Source organism: Macaca mulatta, chromosome 3 (assembly GCF_049350105.2).
Source record: "Macaca mulatta isolate MMU2019108-1 chromosome 3, T2T-MMU8v2.0, whole genome shotgun sequence".
Taxonomy (NCBI): Eukaryota; Metazoa; Chordata; class Mammalia; order Primates; family Cercopithecidae; genus Macaca; species Macaca mulatta.
The window spans coordinates 32,770,357-32,791,619 of record NC_133408.1 but is presented as its reverse complement, the minus strand read 5'-3'; positions in this window follow the sequence as shown (position 1 = coordinate 32,791,619).

Below are 21,263 nucleotides of genomic sequence, written 5' to 3'. Positions count from 1 at the left end.
AATGCACATAAGAAAAGGGCTATTACAGCATCATTGTCCTTACTCGTACTGCCCAACCTGCCATAATATAATGGAAAACCAAAATGCTATCTAGACTTATGCATTATCCTGTCAGTAAGCACCTTTGTCTCACTGGTACCTGTACTTCGTAGCACCTCACCCAATTTGATAGGCCAGCATTAAACTTGGGCACACACATACATATCCACATTTAATAGTATCTTTATCTTGGGAACTCAAAATAACCAATTATGGAATGCTGTGGAATCTTGAAAGTTGTTCTGCAAAATGTCTAGGTCAAATCTAAACGACTACAACCTACTTTTTGGCAAATTTTTAATTTTCTATTTCATTTTATTTTTTAATTTGGAAAGGAGAGCTTTATTTCCTATAAAGGGTTGCAGCCTACAGGGTGGCCATCCTTGGCAGATATTTTGAAACTGAAATTGTTAACTTGAGTTTATTATTAGCTTGGCCATAATGGCCAGGGTCTCCATTAAGTTGTACCTAAGGGGAAAAGATAGTGAAGAGGCAAAATTAAGAGGTTGCTATCGTCATGGTCTCATGAAACTTGCAATCTACTCTTTGAGCCAAAAATAATACAGAGAGAGGTAGAACAAGAGAAAAGTGGTTATGCAGTGCTTGTTTCATTGAAGCTCAAGGAAACGAAATAATTTAAATGAGCTGGATAGGTTAAAAAAAAAAGGTATCACAAAGAGGTGGTTCTTGAGTTTTTCCTTGGATAGGACAAGCCAAATAAGAAAGACATAAGGTTGAGAGTGGGAGTGGTATTGGGGTAGGTGAAAGGCAGAACCTCAACTCCACCATAAATGGTGATAAAATGTAAATCCATCAGTTACACAGTAAAGAAAAATTATGGTAAAGTTTTATACCAGCCCTTAAGGAAACTAAGCTACAGAAAAGATACGGAGAAGACAAATCATATGTCACCTAATATGTCCTAAAACACTCTACAGCTTTTAGGGGCACAGTTGAAGACCATCGATCTAATCCAATGTTTTCATTTTATTAATCATGAGAAAACTGAGTCCCAAAGATGTTAGCTGATTCCTCTAAGGTCACATGGTAGCTTTAATGGCCAAGACAGGACTGGAATCTAGATCATTCTATTATATCACTGCATTTCCTGAGTTTCATTTTAGCATGAATACCTCCATTGCCACATACTTATCACAAAATAACAAGATCCCATTATTCTCATCCTGACGGTACTGTCCATGTCTGGCTGAGTTGCTAATAAATAACAAAAATTGTTTCAAGATTTGAATAGGCCCTAGTAGAGAATAGTGCTTAGAGATGTAACAGCAAACTCACAGCGGGTAGGAGTAGGGGACTGGACAAGAAAAAGTCAGTGTTTACACAATTGAGTATAGCTTTCACTGTTGACTGGACAGCTGTTCAGTCTAGAGCTTCTTAACCCAGAAAATTACTCAATTATCAAAAGGGCACATTGATTCACCAGCTGTACATTGCTAAGACTTTCTAATATTTAAAAGTCATAAAGGTTACCATACTTCAAAAGATATTATTGAATGGTACTGTTGCTTCACAGAAATTGATCTTTCACTATTTATTCAACTATTCATTCAGTTGAACTCAGTGAAGAGAACTTCACTGCACTGTAAATATTTAAATGGCTCTTGTCGGAGACAAAGTGAATCAGCCTAAGTAGGCTGGGAGCAACATTGGCTCAATCTGAGAACAAATATTCCGAATAAAGAGCCCAACTTTGCTTTCAGGATGCTAGTCTCAAGCAACTCTATTCTCAAGAACACCTTCCAAGTTCACATTGTCTGTGCTTGAGACACGTGGATGTCCCATTTTAGACTTAAATAAAAGTGCTAAGAAAGTGGTGAGAGGAGTGTAGAGGAAAATAATAAACTCCTAATTCTTCCTAAATCTGAAGCATTAGGAAATAAAGTGACGAACCCGCTTTCCTTTCTGACCTCAAGCAAATGATTGACTTTGGAGCCCACAATGACCTGCTTAGGGCTATTTAGAGTGTCAAGGGCCACCTAGTTTCATGTCACTGAACAGGTAACAAAGCGCAGGAAAGGAGAGGTTTGGGTACTGGGGGATAAAGTTTATATCAAATTACCTCCTGAAATCTCAGCCTTTTCCAAACAAGTGTAAATACTTAGCTGCCTCTGAATCATTCATTTTGAAAACCCAACAGACCTTTTCCTGGGCAAGCAGGACAGATTAAAGCAACAATACCAGATGCTTCGCTCAACTGATTTTCTAGATGGAGCTGACAAAACTGTTCTTGTAGAAATCTAGTCTTGCCTCCTTTCCTTACAGGACTGAAATGCCTCTGTAGGTTACGGAGCAAAACCAACCCAGCGGAAGGGCCAGAGAAATCCTACTAGAGGTGACATACCTAGAGCTGAAAGGTCTGAGTTAGGACCACATATGGATTGGTTTTATTGATGGTACGATAATTTCAGGTTTAGTTTAGCTCATCATCTGCCCATGACCAACTTTACCTGTGACTGGCTCATCACCACGCTGCCACCAACCCACCTGGCCTTCATGTGTTACACAAATGGAGCGGAAGGTCCTAGGTTTTCTTTAGCTGTATTCACTTACTCATTTATCAAATCATTGAATCTCTTACTCTTGCATCCCCCATTTGTTCACCCAACAAGCCTTAATGAGTAGAACAGGCAGGCATGACGCTATAATGGAGATGAGAAAGACAAAACACTTTGCACAGCTAGGTGGTACCTGCCTCGCCAGAGATGGAGAAGGAGACTGGGGGCAGACTGGACTAACTGTAACTTTGCTTAGGAGAGCTGGAAGCCTCCACTGGATCACTGCCCTTGAGAAGTGGTAGAGGAACAAGACAGGAATTAATCCGGAGGAAGGGGCATTCCACACAGAAGGAATGGTAGCTATAAAAGCAAGTGAGCACTGAAGGTCTTGCTATGCTTGGGGAAGGGTTGAAAGTTCTGTATGCCTGGAGAGTAGGCCGAGATGAAAGGAAAGGCACAAGGAGTGGCCAGGGGGTTGAAAGAATTAAGACTAGTGAGATAAGTCACCGTCTAAGGGTGATATGTTTTCACCCCCATCACTCCTCTGAAACTGCTTTCGCCAAGATTACCAATAAACCTTATTACAACAGAATACATGGGTAATATTCAGCCCTCATTTTACTTATCATCTAGGCTAGTATTGTACCAAAGGATGGGAGATGAGAGTAGTTCATGTCAGGGGCAGGCAATAGGGAGTACATTGTCCCCAAATGATTTAAAGACAATAATAAAAACTGACAAAAATTGATCGGCTTTCTATTATCACAGTGCACCCGCAATTCCAAAAAATGTTAGTATAAAAAATTCCTCCCGAAACTCTCGGGTTGATCTTAGTTCTAACCAATTGCTATGCTTACTGTTACATTTTAGCAATATTGTTATATGCACATATTATGTCACATTGTATAGGTATGTATGCCAACTTCAAATAAGCACACTTGTATTACTTATCCTTTAATAAATATCATATATACCTGAAAGCTATTCTCAGGAGTTTGCAGTTACATAGTCTACTCTGGACACACATGGACTTAGCACGCGTCATTTCAAAAGCACACTTCATTTCAAAAGTAAATTCATAACGATTCAGAGTCATTCAAGCTTGCTTTGAGCACAGTTAGTGTTTCCATCTCTGTGCTACACGCCCTGCTGTAAACATGCTATGTTTAATCAGAGGATTCAGAATAAACAATGACAGCACAGAGATTGTAAAGACAAAGAAACTACAAGTGAGTTATTTTAATTCTGTCACTGTGTTACCACTAGGAGTTTTTATTTGTGTTTAAAATTGAAAACAGTGAAAGAGTGCAAACTGTGAGATGTTCATTATTGAGTTGGTTGCTAGGCACAAATTTTAATTCATATGTGAAATAATGTACTGAATCTGAATAATATCCTTAAAGTTGAAATTCATTCTTCTTAAGTTGTACTCATTTTAAAATTAAAGAACAAATTAAGAAAACAAAAATGGTTGCATGATGATAGTTGAAAACAGTTTCACCATACGGTGGAGGGAGTCCCTCTGAGTGTCAGCCACACCAGGTGCACCACAGATCAAGGCTGCATACCAGTCTTGTGCTCACTCCATCCTTCTCCGAACACTCTTTTCCTTTGGTTTTCATGAAACATGCTCTCTCCACTTTTTTCCTAGCTAGTAGTCTCTCCAGCAGTGTCCGCATCTCCTCATCCCTGAAAACATCATATTTCTCAGTGTTCTGTGCTAGCTGGGTCGTCATCTCTTCTTAACCTACAAGGCTTCTGAACTATCTCTTTGGCTCCATGGGTTCAATAACCAACTGTATGCTGACAACTCTCAAATCTATTCCTTAGCTCAACTCTCTCTCCTGAAATAAGCTGTTTATCTAACTCTCCACTGAGCATCTTCTTTTGAACGTAACTTAGACATCTCCAATCCAATTGTCTGAAACCGAGTTCATTAACTTCACCTCCTCCTTGATCAGTCTGGAAAACCAGGAGCCATCCTTTCCTTTCTCACCCCTTGCCCTCTCAATCACCCAGGCTGACAAATATCTCTCCTAAATATCCCTTATCATCCACTTATCGGCTTCTTTGTTGTCACAGCCATTACGCTAGCTGCACCACCACTGTTCTGCATAGCTCCAATAGCCAAGTTCTACGTTGTAGACAGAGCTCTTTCTGAAGAGTGAATTGGATCACATCACCAACCTGCTTAGCACCATTTAATAACTTCCATAGTCTTTATTTATAAGACAGAGGTAAAGAGGTCTCCTTTTACCTTTACAGCCTTATCTCTGAGCTGCTGTAATCTCACTTCAGTTACTTTAATGTGTTTCAGGTGGCTGGGCGCAGTGGCTCATGCTTGTAATCCCAGCACTTTGGAAGACCAAGGCGGGCAGATTACCTGAGGTCAGGAGTTCAAGACCAGCCTGGCCAACATGGCAAAATCCCGTCTCTCCTAAAAATGCAAAAATTAGCTGGGCGTGGTGGTGCTCACCTGTAGTCCAAGCCACTCAGGAGGCTGAGGCCAAAGAATCGCTTGAATCCAGGAGGTGGAAGTTGCAGTGAGCCAAGATCGCACCACTGCACTCCAGCCTGGGCGACAGAGCGAGACTCCGTCTCAAAAATAAATAAATAAATAGTATGTTTCAGATTCTCTCTTGTCTCCAAACCATTGCTTATGCTATTTCCATGTCTGATGTTCCAAGGAAAATATTATTTCCTCTAGAAAGCCCGACTGCCTCTCAGGTTTGAGTTGGGTGCTTTCCTACTGCACCCTGTCGGAGCACAAATTGGTAATCACAGTTTTCTGTCCCCCTTATGAGTCTTGAAATGAATTAGACTTTAAATTCTAAAAGCAGCTATCAGATCTGTCTTGCTCCTCATTGTATTCCTAGGACCTTCCTGTAGAGTGGGTGCTAATAAATATTTTCGTTAAGTGAATGAATGTATGTATGAATCGCTTTGGCTCTAACTAGAATTTGTCTACATCATGGATCACGGATGCTTTCTCAATGGTTTATAATATCAATTGTTCCATTTTGACTTATTTCATTCCTGGAAAACTTGTCCCATGCTTTGTTATTTACAATCACATCAATGATTTATTTCAGAATATATTGTAATACAAAAAATGATACATGCTAAATAAACTCTGGCAGGTATGTTTTTTCCCCACCATTAGGAAGGAAATGGAGGTGTAAATACATTTAAAATTCACCATGTGGTGATGGAATGCAGGACTTTTGGCCAACCTTAAAACTGTCCTTTCAATTTTTAATCCACACACCAACAGAGGGGATAATTTTAAGTCTCTCTTTGTTCAGAGCTTCAGGGGAGAGAGTGTAGAGTGGATTTTTTCTGATTCAAAATGAAGAGATACATGAAAACCACCAAAGTCAGGGCACTTCATAAAGAAAAATATGATGCTTTCATTGCTGAAGAGACCCAACTGAAGTCTAATGAGGAGAATGAGAAAGAAAGGGGGCTTGTCGTATTCTTCAGCCAGCACAACCTTCCCTTCATGTTTACATCAACAGCAGTGGCGCCTCCTGGTCTGATGTTTACATAAAGCTGAGAGTCAACTGGATACTCTGGCTCCATGCTTGCCCAAGGCAGAGCTGACCACAGCAGGTAACAGGCACCTGGACGGGGCTCCCCATGGGCCATCAGGGGTTCTCATCAGCTTCTCTTAGCCGGCAGATTTTGAACAGTGGGTATGTTCCAAATGTGTCAGGGCACATTTTTCAAACATCACTGCAGATTCATTCGTTATGTCTTGCCTGTTTTTAGACCTTGACAATAAAGGGACAGTTTTAACCAAGGAAGGGAAAGAGAAGCTCGTGCACACTGATATTTTATGACATGCTAGGATCCACAGTGAGATTAACCTATTTCTTTGAGATCTTTGGGGTCCTCTTATCTGTGACTCCTCGTTATTTTCCTTTCCACGGCGGCAATTACATCTTCAAAGGGGGAAGATTCACACAACACCTTCGTGTTTATGTGCTCTGAATTCCTATGTATTTCAAAGTGTATACCTCAAGGTAAACTTTGAAAAAACACAGGCCTCTGTACTCTGCTCCAGTTGTTTGTGTGTGCGTGTGTGTGTGTGTGCATGTGTGTGTGCATGTGTGTGCATGTGTGTGTGTCTCAACTTAGAATATGAACACCTCAAGCACAAGAGTCTTCTCTTTGCTTTATTATTCTCCACAGGAAACACTCGATACTAAAATTTTCACACGCACATAAAAAAGACAAAGATCTGTAACATATTTTGTGCACATATAGTGAAGCCTGTACTTACCCTAGGAAGATATTTAGATATGTGAGGAACAGAATTTAGAGAATTAAAATGGACTTTTTCGTATTTCATTATTTTCTATGTAGTAGCAAGTGATGTATTACATTCCTAGGGCTTCTATAACAAATCACCACAAACTTGGTGGCTTAAAACAACAGAAATTTATTCTCTCACTGTTCTGGAGACCAGAAGTACAAAATCAGTTACATGGGACCAAAATCAAGATGTCTGCAGGGACACATTCATTCCAGATGCTCTCAGAGAGAATCTGTTCCCTGCTTCTTCCAGCTTCTGGTGGCTGACAACATGTCTTGGCTTGTGGCCCCATCACTCCAATGTCTGCCTTTGTGGTCACATTGCTTTTTTCTCTGCTGTCTGTGTCAAGTCTCCCTGCTGCCTCTCTGTCATAAAGACTTGTAATTGCATTTGGTACCTGTCTGAATAACCCATGGTAATCTTCCCATCTGAAAATCTTAACCTTAATCATATCTACAAACTATATTTTACCATCTAAGGTAACAGTCACAGGTTCCAGGTATTAAGAGAGGGACATCCATTTAAGGACTATATTCAGCCTACCACAGGTGGTGAAGGCATTGTCTTAATAAAAACAAATTTCCTCTGGGGTGCAAGCAAGCCAAGAGAAATAGAAGATAAGAGGAACAAACTGTGATGGAAAGAACTGCCCTCAATAAAAATTTCATGCCGACCCTATAATTCAGAAATCAATGCAAAAGTAAGTTCCTGACTCTGGAAGAGGATTGTGTTTCAAAATTTTGTGAGTCGTGGTTTAAAGTTGGGATCTTACGTCACTTTTCTACAGAAATAATAATACTTAAGACAATTTTGATTCTAGTGAGCCACTAAATCTAATTAAACATAACTGAGGTATAGAAATCGTTTACTTTTGTCTTCTAAGAATCTATTCTATGGAAATAATCAGAATGCAAAAACTCAAAATGTGTTGCGAAGATGTTTTTAGCCACATTATGTACCATAGCATAAAAAAAGATAGAAGGGAGAACTTAAATATGCAACAACATGGAAAGGTTTATGCAAATTATAGAATATCCACATGATGGAATGTTATGCAACCATATTAAGTTGATGTAACATTGTTAAAGGCATGAGAAAGTGTGCATACAACATTGGAGTGAAATATTGACAATATTTTTTGCTCGTGAATCTGTAATTTGGACAGAGCTCAGTAGGGACAGCTTTTCTCTTCTCCATTTGGCATCAACGGCAGCAGCTCAGGATCTGGAATCATGGGAAGGCTCACTCACTCGCACATCCAGCAGTGGATGCTGCTGGTCAAAACACCCACAGACAGGCTCTCAGTGTGACCTTGCCTTCCTCACAACATAGTGGCTGGGTTCCCAGAATGAAAGCCGGACAAAAAACGTATCACCTTTCATGACCTGACCATTAAAGCCAGCCAATGCCACTTTTGTCACCTTCCATTCACCAAGGCAGTCCCAAGGCCTGGCCAGTTCTAGATGGAGGTAAAATATGACTCCACCCCTTATACAGAGGCAAGGTTCTGACACTAGAAATATTGTCTGGTCATTTTTTGGAAAACAGAGGCTGTCACACAAGGACACAAGCTGTATACAAAGCGAAATCCTGATAATGTTAAACACCAATTCATAATTACCAGCACAGTAGAAGGAAGTAGTAATATTACTTTATGTAAACGGAAATAACTAATTTTCTTTCTATCTTGGTGGTAGAACTATAGGTCATTTTTATTCTCCATGTGCTTTTTTGAATTCATCATAAATTTTAGGATCAAATATATTTGCTGTGAGTGAAAATACAAACAGACTTATTAGAACAGAGAGCGTGTGAACAGCACTTAATACAACACCCCTCTATGTAATATATCATGTAATCCTAGCAATAATCTGGTGGGCAAAGGGGAAAAATCTCATTTTCAGGCCAAGAATCTGAGACTCAGACAAGCTTACAGCTAGTTTGTGGTGGATCTGGACCTCAAATACCAGGCTTTTGACTCCAAAGTCTTACTTCCTAGTGTATTCTCATTCCATGGTTTCTCCTTTAAATGGGCTGGAAATTGCAGCTAATGTGTGTCATCCTTCAGGGGAGAATCTCTCTGCCACCTCCATGCTCTTCATTGCCATAGTCGTAAATGATCCCTCTTCCCTCTCCATAGCATCTGTTTGCCCTAGAGGTAGGTCTTGGGAAAGGGGAGAATGAAAACCTTGGAGAAGCTTCTGAAAAGGTTCAGGAAACAGAGAATGGGGAAAGGCAGAAGTTTGAGATGAGGGCTTAGGAGAATTCTCTTGCAGTGAGAAACGTAAGCAGGAGTATAGGGACAATTTTGGCTCCTGTGGAGTGTGGGCTCAAATAGCACAGGGAGGGATTGAAGCATGCCTTGATCCTTGACCACACTGATGCTGAGATAAGATAGATGAGAAAAAAGAAAGCAGGGACAACTTTCCGAAGGACGGCCGTTTCTATAAGGAAGAGGAGAAGTTTCATAGTATAGAGTAGCAAACGAGTGACTATCCAGTTCCAGGAGCTGTTCGTAAATAAATGAAGGATTTTCATAATGTGAGTGCTGGTAAATCAGAAATTGCTGCTAAATCTGGGGGAAAAAAGGCTATTTAGCTGAAGAATTCAATGAAATTAAATGAATTGAAACAACCCCAAAATTTCTTTTGAGTTGAAATTTGCTTTAGAATGTATTTAGGTTTAAATGGAATATCTCATTTTTTTTAAAAGAAAAAAACTTAGTCATATAAACAAGCTGAAATAAGAAAATCAGTAAATGTATATGGGTATAGAGTTATCTGATACTCTAAGCAAGCATCCTTCTGTTGTTATACTGAGCCTAGATGAAAGAACTCATCCTCATTCATTTTGAGTGCTACAGAGTCAGCAGTACCAAACTCCATCAATCCCTTATTAGACCTCGTCTTCAGACTGCTGCTATCTTCCTTCCAGTATGCAGATAGAGCTTATTTTACAAACTAAGCCTTTTTCTTTAGATTGGTAAATATTGTTAGAGCCCTTAAGCCCTTAATTTTCACTTCTAGCCTATTGTCCATAGTCTGAAGAGGGAAAGCAAACATTAAGATATAATCAAATTTAATTTAGTGATCGAAAGATCAGCATTCTATGCTCCAGAAAATCAAGGATTAAAAGAAGACATTTACTGAATGCTCATCAACGTTTCTGATTCTTCTTCTCCTAGGCCTACTATGTCATTACATTTCTCATCCCCTTGAGGTTGAGCAGACCAGTGCCTTGATTAGTGTAATGCAAGGAGAAGTGTTCGGTCCTTTAACAGTTAGGGCTCCATTCACCACATTCTTTCTCCTCTGCCGTGATAACCAGTGACATTTACAGATCGTGGAGGCTTCATCACCCTCGGCACCAGAGAGAGGATGAGGTGGAACAGAGTCCACTGCCAACCCAAGATGGGCAGGTATTAAAAATATTAAATAAACCTTTGTGGTTCTTAGTCACAGAGAGTTTAGACTTGTGTGATACTGCTACATGGTCTTTCACTGGATTCATACATTCAGTGAAACTGATGGGCTTGGAATTGGTGGCTAAGCATTTCTTGTTTATCAGAGGGGAAGGAAATCTAAATTACTAGAAGGTAAACTTCCAGCCTCTGAATATGTATCGAAAACAAGTGAAGGAAAACTTATCTCCACACAAAACCCTGAACACTAATACCAGCTTCATTCATAATTGTCAAATTGTGGAAGCAACCAAGGCATATTTTAATAAGCTAATGGATAATCCAACTGTGGTACATCCCATGCAATGGAATATTATTCAGTGATAAAAAGAAGTGAGATATCAAGCAACAAAAAGACTGGAAGAAACCTTAAATGCCCATTACTAAGTGGAAGCATCACTCTGAAAAGGCAACATACTGTATGATTTCAACTATGTCACAGTATTGTGAAGGGCAAAACTGGTGGCAGTAATCAGCCATTGTCAAGGGCTTATCGTAGAGATGAAGGTAGGGATGGGTGAATCGCAGGGGAGTTTTAGTGCAGTGAAACTATTCTATTGCCAAAACCCACAGAATGTATAATACAAAGAGTGAATCCCAATGTAAACTATGGACATTACTTAATAGCAAGGTATCAATATTGGTTCATCAGTTGTAATACGTATATCATACTAATCAATATGTTAATTTAAGGGAAACTGGGAGAGCTGGAAGAGGGGATATATGGAAAATTTTTACACTGTCCATTTAGTTTTTCTGTAAACCTAAAACTCCTCAAAAATTCAGCTAGAAAAGCAAATAAAGCATATCTTAACAAAATACCAAAGATCCATTTACATGATTACAAAGTGAATAGGTAAGGGGTGACAGGTTGTTGAATTGAGGGTTGGTCTGGTGGGCTTAATCGTGGAATACTTTGACGCACACACAGGGTTATACATTTGCATAAAATACAGAAGAGGACATTAAGAAAAATGAATGAGCTTCTTGGAAAGAAGAGCATAAAAGACTAAGGTAAACTGTGATAAGAAAAAATAGTCTTGAAAAGTAACTGTTAAGTGATTTTTGTCCTCATGACCAGAAATATACCATCCTATGGACAGAAACAATAACTGCATCAAAACACTGCTTAAGCAAGTTACCCTGCAGGAATGTTAATTCCAGTATACATTTATTTGGTAATCGGAAATAAAGGTAAGTAGGAGAGATTCACTTTGTAATGGCAAAGTAGACCTTTCCAAAATGCCTCCCAGTGGAAAGGGGGTTTGCAGCGTGTGAGGAACTCTACAAATACCCACTCAAGTGCAACAATATAACTGATAAAAATTATTTAAAAAAACAAAAACAAAACCACAGACCAGGCACGGTGGCTCATGCCTGTAATCCCAGCACTTTGGGAGGCCAAAACCAGCAGATCACTTGAGGCCAGGAGTTCAAGACCAGCCTGGCCAACATGGCGAAACCCCATCTCTATTAAAATACAAAAATTAGCCAGGTGTGGTGGTGCACGCCTGTAATCCCAGCTACTTGGGAGGCTGAGGCACAAGAATCGCTTAAACCTAGGAGAAAGGCTGCTGCGAGCTGAGATTGTGCTACTACGCTCCAGCCTGGGTGACAGAGTTAGATGCTGTCTCAAAAGAATAAAACGAAACGAAGCAACACAAAACCGTCTGTTTTGCTAAGGTGACAGGGCATATGAAGAAACACTAATCAAGAAAATTTCTTAAATCTTGGTAAGGAAAAGATCTTGGCACTAGATCTTGGTAACAAAAAAATCTTGGCACTAGAGCCATGGCCTGCTCCTACTCGCCCTACAGTTTAATGTGATGAAGCTCCACTCAAGTTGGGTGTGGCCAGGAAGATGAGGGTCTCGCTCCTCAGTCTCTGGTTAAGGGTGACAGTATCTCCTTGGGATTGGCAGGAATTTCTCATCCCTGTGAAGCTCCATTTTATAGGGGCTACATTCCAGGCAAATTTCTTTGAAAATCAGGGGCTGTCTTCGTCTACCCACCCCGCCTTCTCTTGCCTCCACTCTAGGTGTGCCAGGCCAAGAATACTTGAGTGTCATTGCCTTCACCCCTGCTCAATCTTAGGGTAGAGGTTCCCCACTGGAAAAACAAGCTGAAAAGACCAGAGGCAACTGTCTCTACCCAGCTCCCTGCTTCCAAAGCAGGGGTGTCACTCTGAGAGAAGTAGGCCACTATCTCTGTCCCCAGATCTCAAGCAGTGGCTCGGAAATTTTGCCCAGGGGATGTGGCAGGCCATAAGAACAGAAGGACATACTCTTTTTTCTAATTGCTAAGGCAATTTGGGTACCTAAGCATGATGCTTTGATGGTATATTTCTTAGGTTGCTCTTTGGTTTGGTTTAGAGGAGGGAGAATGTGGTTGATAAGGCCTCTTATCTCTCTGTAGTCCATAGTTTCATGTCCCAGTTCTACCACCATTTTACAGCCTTAACCAAGGGAAAAAAGATGCTGGGAGAAAAAAATTTGATTTTAAATATGCAGACTCAAGAAACTTCTTCTCTTCCATGAGAGTGAAAAAGTTTGACTATCCTCTATGTACTTGGGTTAGAAGTCTTCTTGGTTTGCTCAAGCTAGAAAGGAGCTTATAGGAAGAGAACAGCATAGGGAAGATCTCCCTCAGCAAAGCTAGAGACATGGTAATGTGAACTTCTCCGTCCTCCTGCTAAATACATCTAGCTGTCTCCGTGGTCCTTCTAAGTCCACAGATACCCACAAAATGACCCCTTTATTTGAGACACACAGCCTTGAAGCATGGCCTCATATTGGATAGAGATCATAATGAGTCCTCTTTCTCAGTCTTTCTTGGTGAGGGAAGAGGGACTATTCAATCCCCACTGTAAACAGATCTCCTCATCCCAGATATGCTCTATATTTACATTGTTCAGAGCCATCTGGAATGATCTAGAATATAACAAGAGTGATATCAACCCAGACCTTACTTTCTCTCTCTGGGGTGGGGTGGGGATAGGAAATGAGGTTTTTGAGGGGGGCAAATACAATGTAATAGTTAAAAAATAAAATGTTGATTACATTAATTTCTGGCATCAGAATAAAAGCAAATCATAACTATTAGCACAACTTCCCAGCTACTGGGGAGGCTGACGCAGGAGAAGTGCTTGAACCCAGGAGGCAGAGGTTGCAGTGAGCTGAGATCGCACCACTGCACTCCAGCCTGGGGGACAGAGCAAGACTCTGTCTCAAAAAAAAAAAAAAAAAAAAAAAAAAAGGCATGTACTAGGCACTCACTGAATGTAAGATTAAGAGGATACACTTTCTTGCCTTCAGAAGGAATACAAAATTACAAAGTATGGTGTTAACCATTGTAATAAGTACAATAAGCATTTGGTATTGCAAAGGGCTGAGAAACACACTCTATCCTACAATAGTGAATTAGGAAGGCAGGGCTTCTTTGAGGAAGTAAATGTGTTAGGTTTCAAAGATGAATAGGAGTTTACCAGGTTCAGAATGAGCAAAGGAAGGAGGTATTTTAGGCAGAGAATGTTATGTGATTGAAGGCACTGATGCCAAGAAAGCAGGAGCACTCAGGAAATAGTGATACAAAATAGATACACAAGAGATAAGCTTTTGCTTTCACATCAATTTAATAGACCTGTATTAAGCACCTACTGAATCACCGAAAACCTGGTGGTTTGGTCTTCATAGATAAGTTGCCACCCTCAAAGCCCTCTAATAAAGGAACACTCATGCTATGTGCCAAGTTCACAAGTGACACCGGTTTCTTGCATTTCCATACCCCCACAGACCCAGATTTCCTTGGGGATCTGAAATAGCTTAATGCTAATTCCAGCTTCTATGCTGGTGAGGGTCTTATCATCAAGGAATTAGTTGAACCATACTCGGCAGAAGAGTATATGCTCTGCTATGATTGATTCTGGATAGTTCAGGAGAATGCAATTCTATGAAACATGATATATTCATTGGCTGATTTTCAGGACAGAGCATGAATTCTGATCCCGGGCTTACCACAGTACTATCTTCAGCTTCCCTGCTAAAAGCAAAGCTTCTGAGATGCTCTTGCTATTGTTTGAGGAAGGTATGGTTCAGCAGATAATTAGGGTTTTACTGGCAAAATCTGCAAAGTTCCCATTCTCGTTCAAGAACCAGTTTCTCTTATCACGACTTTCCCAGTAGAGATCATATTTCTGCAGGAGATTTGAGAAGGCAGAAGGGAGAATGTCTGACCTGGCCCAGATAGATCATGAGCCCTCGGCTAGAGGTGACTAGGGAGGCTGGGACTTGCCTCAGGGACGTGGTTGCACCCCTACGTTATACATTACTTCGTTTCCTTCCAGACAGGGAGGGGAGCCTTTCATTTTTTTGTTTGAGATCACCTTTCATTCATTCCCTCATTCGGCATACATTTGTTGAGTAACTGCTATGTATCAAGATATGAACCAGGTGGCTCATGCCTGTAATTCTAGCACTTTGGGAGGCTGAGATGGGCAGATCACTTGAGGTCAGAGCCCGGCACGGTGGCGCATGCCTGTAATCCCAGCTACTGGAGGGGCTGAGGCAGGAGAAGTGCTTGAACCCAGGAGGCGGAGGTTGCAGTGAGCCGAGATCGCACCACTGCACTCCAGCCTGGAGACAGAGCAAGACTCTATCTCAAAACAAAACAAAACAAAACAAAAAACAAAAAAAGATATGCACTAGGTTCTCACTGAATGTCAGATTAAGAAGATACACTTTATCGTCTTCAGAAGGAATACACAGTTACAAAGTATGGTGTTAACCATTGTAATAAGTGCAATAAGCATTTGGTATTGCAAAGGGCTGAGAAACACACTCTGTCATACAATAGTGAATTAGGGAGGGAGGGCTTCTTTGAGGAAGTAAATGTGTTAAGTTTGAAAGATGAATAGGAGTTTACCAGGTTCAGAATGAGCAAAGGAAGGAAGTATTTTAGGCAGAGAACGTAACGTGACTGAAGGCACTGATGCCAAGAAAGCAGGAGCACTCAGGAAATAGTGAGCTCTTATTTGGGAATGTTTGAATATGGAATGATTGGTGATGATGCACAGAATGGTGTTAGAGGGTAGGAGAACGAGTTGAAAAGGTGAAAATGCAGGCAGAGCCAGAAGTCAAAGGAATCTGGAAGATATAGAATTAACCCCATGGACCCACACTGGACATCAGTAGTCATATCACTTTTGTTTGGCTAACACATGGATTTTGCTCATTTTAAAAATATTTGAATTAGAATAGCTTTACGTCCTCCATTTAAAGTAGATGCACCCCTTCCTACAGTATTCCACCAGAAGCCTTACATTCTTTACTACTCCCCCAGGCCCCTAAAGTCGCGTGAGTGTGCAATTTCATGAGCAATATAAAGAATTCAGAGGATTTTAGGCAGATTTAACAGATTTGTATTTTAGAATGATTGCTCTAGCAATAGTGGCTATTACAGTTGGGAAGGGGAGGCAGGCAGGCCAAGTAGATGCTAGAGCAATAACCGAGGTGAGGTACGATAACACTCTGGGTTAAGGTAAAAGATATGGGTTGTAAGCTACAGATTAGGAAAGTCTTCAAAAAGTGGCTACCATAAGAAGAGTCTGCTGAGGACCAACATTTTTAGAAATAGGCAACTTTCCAACAAAGGGATAGAAGAACAAATTGGGGAGAATGGCTGTATACTGAATTCAAGATTGGGGCATGTTGAAGTTTAGCTAATAGGTTGACAAGCTGGATATCCATGAGTGGTAAGAAACAGAAGACAACTAGATAATTAGAAGGAACTTGGAATAACGTGTGAGGTGTTTGAAGACATAGGGATGGCTGTTTCTGCTGAAGATGCAATGAAGGAAGAGACAGCTGTAAGGCAGAATATGGGCAGTTATGGGAAAACGAATCTGTTATGAGACCAGATGAAATTAGCATTAAGAAGATAACTAGGAGACACTGGGTTGTGAAAACCAAAGAGAAAAAATGGGTCAATGGCTTGCCCAGGCCAGAAATGCAAGTAGCAGGAGTTGCTGCTTCTGACCCAGGCCTGCCTGTTTTCTGAGTAATCTTTGATTGCTACCCTCCTGGTATGTATCATCCATAATAGTCAAAGTGGGCCAGACCTTCACCCTTAAGCATCTCAGTCTCCCCAGAACAGGCCTTTCCAGAGTGAACTACAAGCAGGAAATCTCCCCTTCAGAGGGCTGTCTATTCTTTGGCAGGTAGGCCTGGCTTTAGTATTAAGGCCACAAAATTCTCTGGGATGCAAGCAATTCCAAAGGGATCTAAAATGCCATCCCTGCTGCTCACTTTGGAAAGATTATCATGATTATCTTTATTAGCACAGAACTATGTAAAGTGAGATAGATTTTATTCTGGAGGTGAAAGTGTAAGAGCGGGTAGTCATGCTTTACCCCACCAAGCTCTAAATTCATCTACCCTCTGGTCATGTGTAAGTCCCCAGAGTTTAGCCATGTGTAAGTCTCCATTTTTGACTTCACTTAGGAGATAAAAATCTCTGTCGATGTTGTTGGGGGTGCGGAATGGAAGAAGTTGTTCCCCCCCCGCCCCCATATTGCCAACTGCCCTTAGAAAAGCAGGAAAAGAGCAAAGAGCTCTATGGATAAAAGCCCAGATTTTTATGCACACAGGGAAAGGCCACCGCAGCTTTAAAGAAACACTTTCTATGTTGAAGTGGGGTCGGAAATGTAATGGAAGTAGGCAGCAAAACCAAAGGCATGGTCTTATGAGAAAAAGTATTTATTTGTCATAGGAAAGCAATCAGGGAAAAGGGAGAGAAAGGCCTTCACCAGAGATCTAAAGCTTAGTGATCAGTGTGTGTTACGGCATTGAACCCAATGGTATTATTCCAGTACTTCAGTCTCTCCCACAGACTGGATTGAGCCCTTACTTTTATCCACATTAGGGTATCAGCACTCTAAGTGCCTTTTTAATGGATATTTTTCCCCCAAAAGTAAGGTAATTGAAAGGAGAAAGCCATGATTTAGAAGTTGGGGAAGTGGTTAAGGTTTATATTACAAGTTTGGTTTTTGCAAGTGACTACAAACTCATGAAGGGGAGAGAAACGGGATCTCTCCCAGTATTCTCTCAAGTTTTACCTAAGCATTTCTATATATTCAAAGACGCCACTGTGAATCAAACAAGAACATAACAAAACTCAGAAGACACGGGCAGAGAGGTAAAAGGGCTAGGTACGATGTAAAATGTAACGAGGCTAGCTGGTACATCCAACCCGGTGCTAAAAGTCTTTTAAGGACTTGGAGCTTGCTTGTGGAAAGATTAGCTATTAATTGTTTGCCAGAGGCAACCCTTCGGCCTTTAGAGAAAATTGCACTTTTCCAATTATAAGAAAATTACCCCATGGTTCTATCCTTGAATTATTTTATCAATTAGCTAAGGGAAAATACAATCTCAGACAACGCACTGTACTGCACTGCGGCTCTGTTGTGTGGCATAGTTCACGTAGCTTTCCAAAAATGCGGGCTATGACAACTGTAAAATGTTGGGTCATTTTCTTCTCCAGATGTGATCTCAGAGGTGAATGTTTATCAGCTAAAGCGAGGCAAATGAGTATTTTAAAAGGATTGCAGCTTTTCTTAAGGTTTGGAACACATACCAATGAAGTTTGGTAAAGACAACAGAGGGAAAGCAGAAGGTTGTCTAGGACTTTGTGTCAACATGAAGGCTGTACGAAGACTTTTGAATGTCTCAAAAATTTTCTTCTGACTGCAAAGGTATACTGTTTCAAAATTTGGTTTACTGATTAAAAGCTTTATATGCTTACTTTTAGACACTCGTAAGAGGGCATCAAAAGTGCAACAGCACCTCCAAAGGACTGGAATTTATGGGACTTTATTTCCTACTATTCTGCCTCCAACTCAAGTACATAAATTTTGGCTTTTAGAGTGAGAGTCAGTATTTATGAAGATGGAATCTGAAAAATGTTGTAAATAGTGTTGTACCAACCACTTATAGAGAATTGGAGTATTAAATGATGCTAAATGATGCCATAGCTTCCTCTACCAATCGTTATAAGGTGAGGTGGTACTAGATACAAGTTTTATGGAATAAACAAAACAATTACCAGTATGCTTAATAATGAACATTTAAAACCTATTTCCTACAGCCAAACAGGTCATAGTTTAGTGAGACCAGTGGCAGGAAAATAAATTTCAAAATTACTTTTGTTGATGATTTTCCATACTAACAAGCTTGAAATAGAACCTTGCATAGTATGAGTGATTTTAATCTGAATTGAGTTTTAAAGACCCTCCATATTGAAGTCACGGGCACTATTTTATAATCAAGAATAGCTAACTGGTGCTTCTCTTCATAAAAATCCCTCCTGGGTCACTGAGGCACTTGTCAGGGTTTTTCGCCATATAAATAAAAGACATGGTTGTGCATCTCTCATTCTGGTATCAGCATCTATACAAATAGCAAGATGCAATTTTTCAACATGTTAATGATGTACAACAGCAGGAAGTATTTTTATTACTTGAACATTTTTAGACATTTATAAACTTATTAAGAGAGAAGCTGCATGGATTATAATAGACCTATCTGGGTCCCAGGAAACAGAACTCCTCTTTGGGAAAATGTCTTTCTCATAAATTATCATTATTTGTAAAAATAAAAATTCCTAAGCTGTAAGTTTACCAAAGGTTTTTTTTTTTTTTCCCTTTGGAATCCACTGGTCTCTAATAATTACGTATGTATGTTGCTTATCAATTACTTATTACCTATACACATATAGCATTTATTTAAACATGTATATATGTGTACATACATAAATTTCTGGAAAATTATTAAACTCCTTTTGCTTTTATTTAAAATAAACCACACCCATTGAAAACTGTATAAAAGCCTTCTGATAAGTCTTATCCTAAAATGAAGTGTGTATGTATAACACAGTCAACATTAATTTTGAATACTGAGCAAACTATTTTCTAGTTTAAAAATTTACAGTGATCAACTAGTTACACACTGAATCATGGCAGGGAGCGTATAGGCTGATTGTCACTTTGAGTTCTGCCTTAATTACCCTGTTTCTAGTGCACTAACTTGCTAGCCACCTTCTTTTTTGTCCCCTTTATTTTTCTGAGAAGGGCAAAACATCCTTGAAGATCACTGTTATATTCACAGCAATCTGTTCTACGTTTATGGAAAACCTAAAAACCAGAGAAAGTCCACAAAATAACAGTCATTTCAAACCGGAGACAATGCATTTTTTTCTCATTTATTCAAATTCACTGCAGGAAGTAAACACTAAAAGATTAAAAAACAAAACAAAAAAATTCACACTGCAGTATGTACAGTTTCATGACATCATATGAAGAAATTAAATTTCTAATAAAAATGACAAATTATATTACTGAGCAGATCGCATCAAACTTGGTTGTGTAAACACCAGAATTCTTACTATGAATGGATTAATGTGCCTGTATTCCGGTACTGCTAATACCGGGATACTCTTGGAATAATGTTTGCAATGGGATTAAAAAATTCATGAAAGTAGTTGTGTGAATTCTTTATGTTTAAAAGTGGCTGACGATTAAAAAAACTGTTTAAGACCCTTGGATTCAAAGCACATTCTTTCACAAAGCTTAAACCACAGACGTCATGTCCAGAAATGGAATACTGTCATGTTGGGATGAACATCTGATCTGATTTGTTAAGACATTTTGCCAAATGCACAGATGCACAGGGTCCCCCATGCACTTTTCATGCAGCAGGTAATCACAACTTAAATAAAAGGTTTATTCTATACATTTGTCCAGACTTGCAACTGTATACATACATGCACAACTTTTAAACCTGTCTGATTATATTTACACTTATACATGGAATATACAGGAACCAAAGAGATTAAAAGGCTTTTCTGTTGCATTAGAACAATACAAAATATGTATTTTTCATTAAGGAAATCACTATTTACATCACCTTTAAAAACCGATTTTAACATCTTCATGTAACAAGTCAATATATATATATACATATTTTATATATATATATATAAAATATATACTCTCACCAGTTTACTCTTCTGTAAGATGCAGCAGAGAATAAACAGGTAATGAATGCTACCTTACTGATGTCAATGAGAGCTGTAGTACCCTTTCACAAATGACTTTATTAGAAGAAATTGTCTAGATATCTAAAAGAGTCCTTGAAAATGTGTGTATGTGCATCCTTGTATCTACATATGCATAAACAAAGTGAATCTGTGGATGTACACCCTTTCTCACTGTTCTTTAAAATCACCCTAAATTCAAATTGGGGACATTCTCTAGTAAATCAGAACAGCATTCTTTGTGGTCATGTTTAAGTATTACATATTCTCATTCCTTTTTTAACAACAACGAAAACCACCAACCAACCAAAAAGCAAAACAAAACCCATAAGAAAAAAAAAAAAAAAAAAAAAAAAAAGCAATGCTGGCCCTTGACAGTCTTTTCCCTGACCTAAATTTCACTCTCTTGTAAAAAGGCCATTTCCCCCTACCCAAGGGAGAATACCAACATATTTTTTCTGACATACCTCTAAGGCTCCAAATCTTTCACAACAATCAAGAAAAACGACTTGTTTCAAAGCTTATTTATATAGTGTTGACAATAAGATTGTCATAGTATGGACATGGAGTAGAATATATTCAACTGGCCAGTGGAATTTTATGTCAGAATAAGCCTATGCCTTCACTTCTCCATATGTTGCATAATACCCACTCCTATTACTGTATAATATTTCCAGTAGCTATTTACAAATCATTCTGAGGAAAAATAACCATTTAGGGTTTTAGATCATATTAGGAAATCACACCTATTTTTAAGATAAAAATCTTAGAAACCACTTCAAGAAGAACAACTTTAAATCAATATCCTTCTAACTAGTAGTGATCATAGAATAATTTTTGATAGG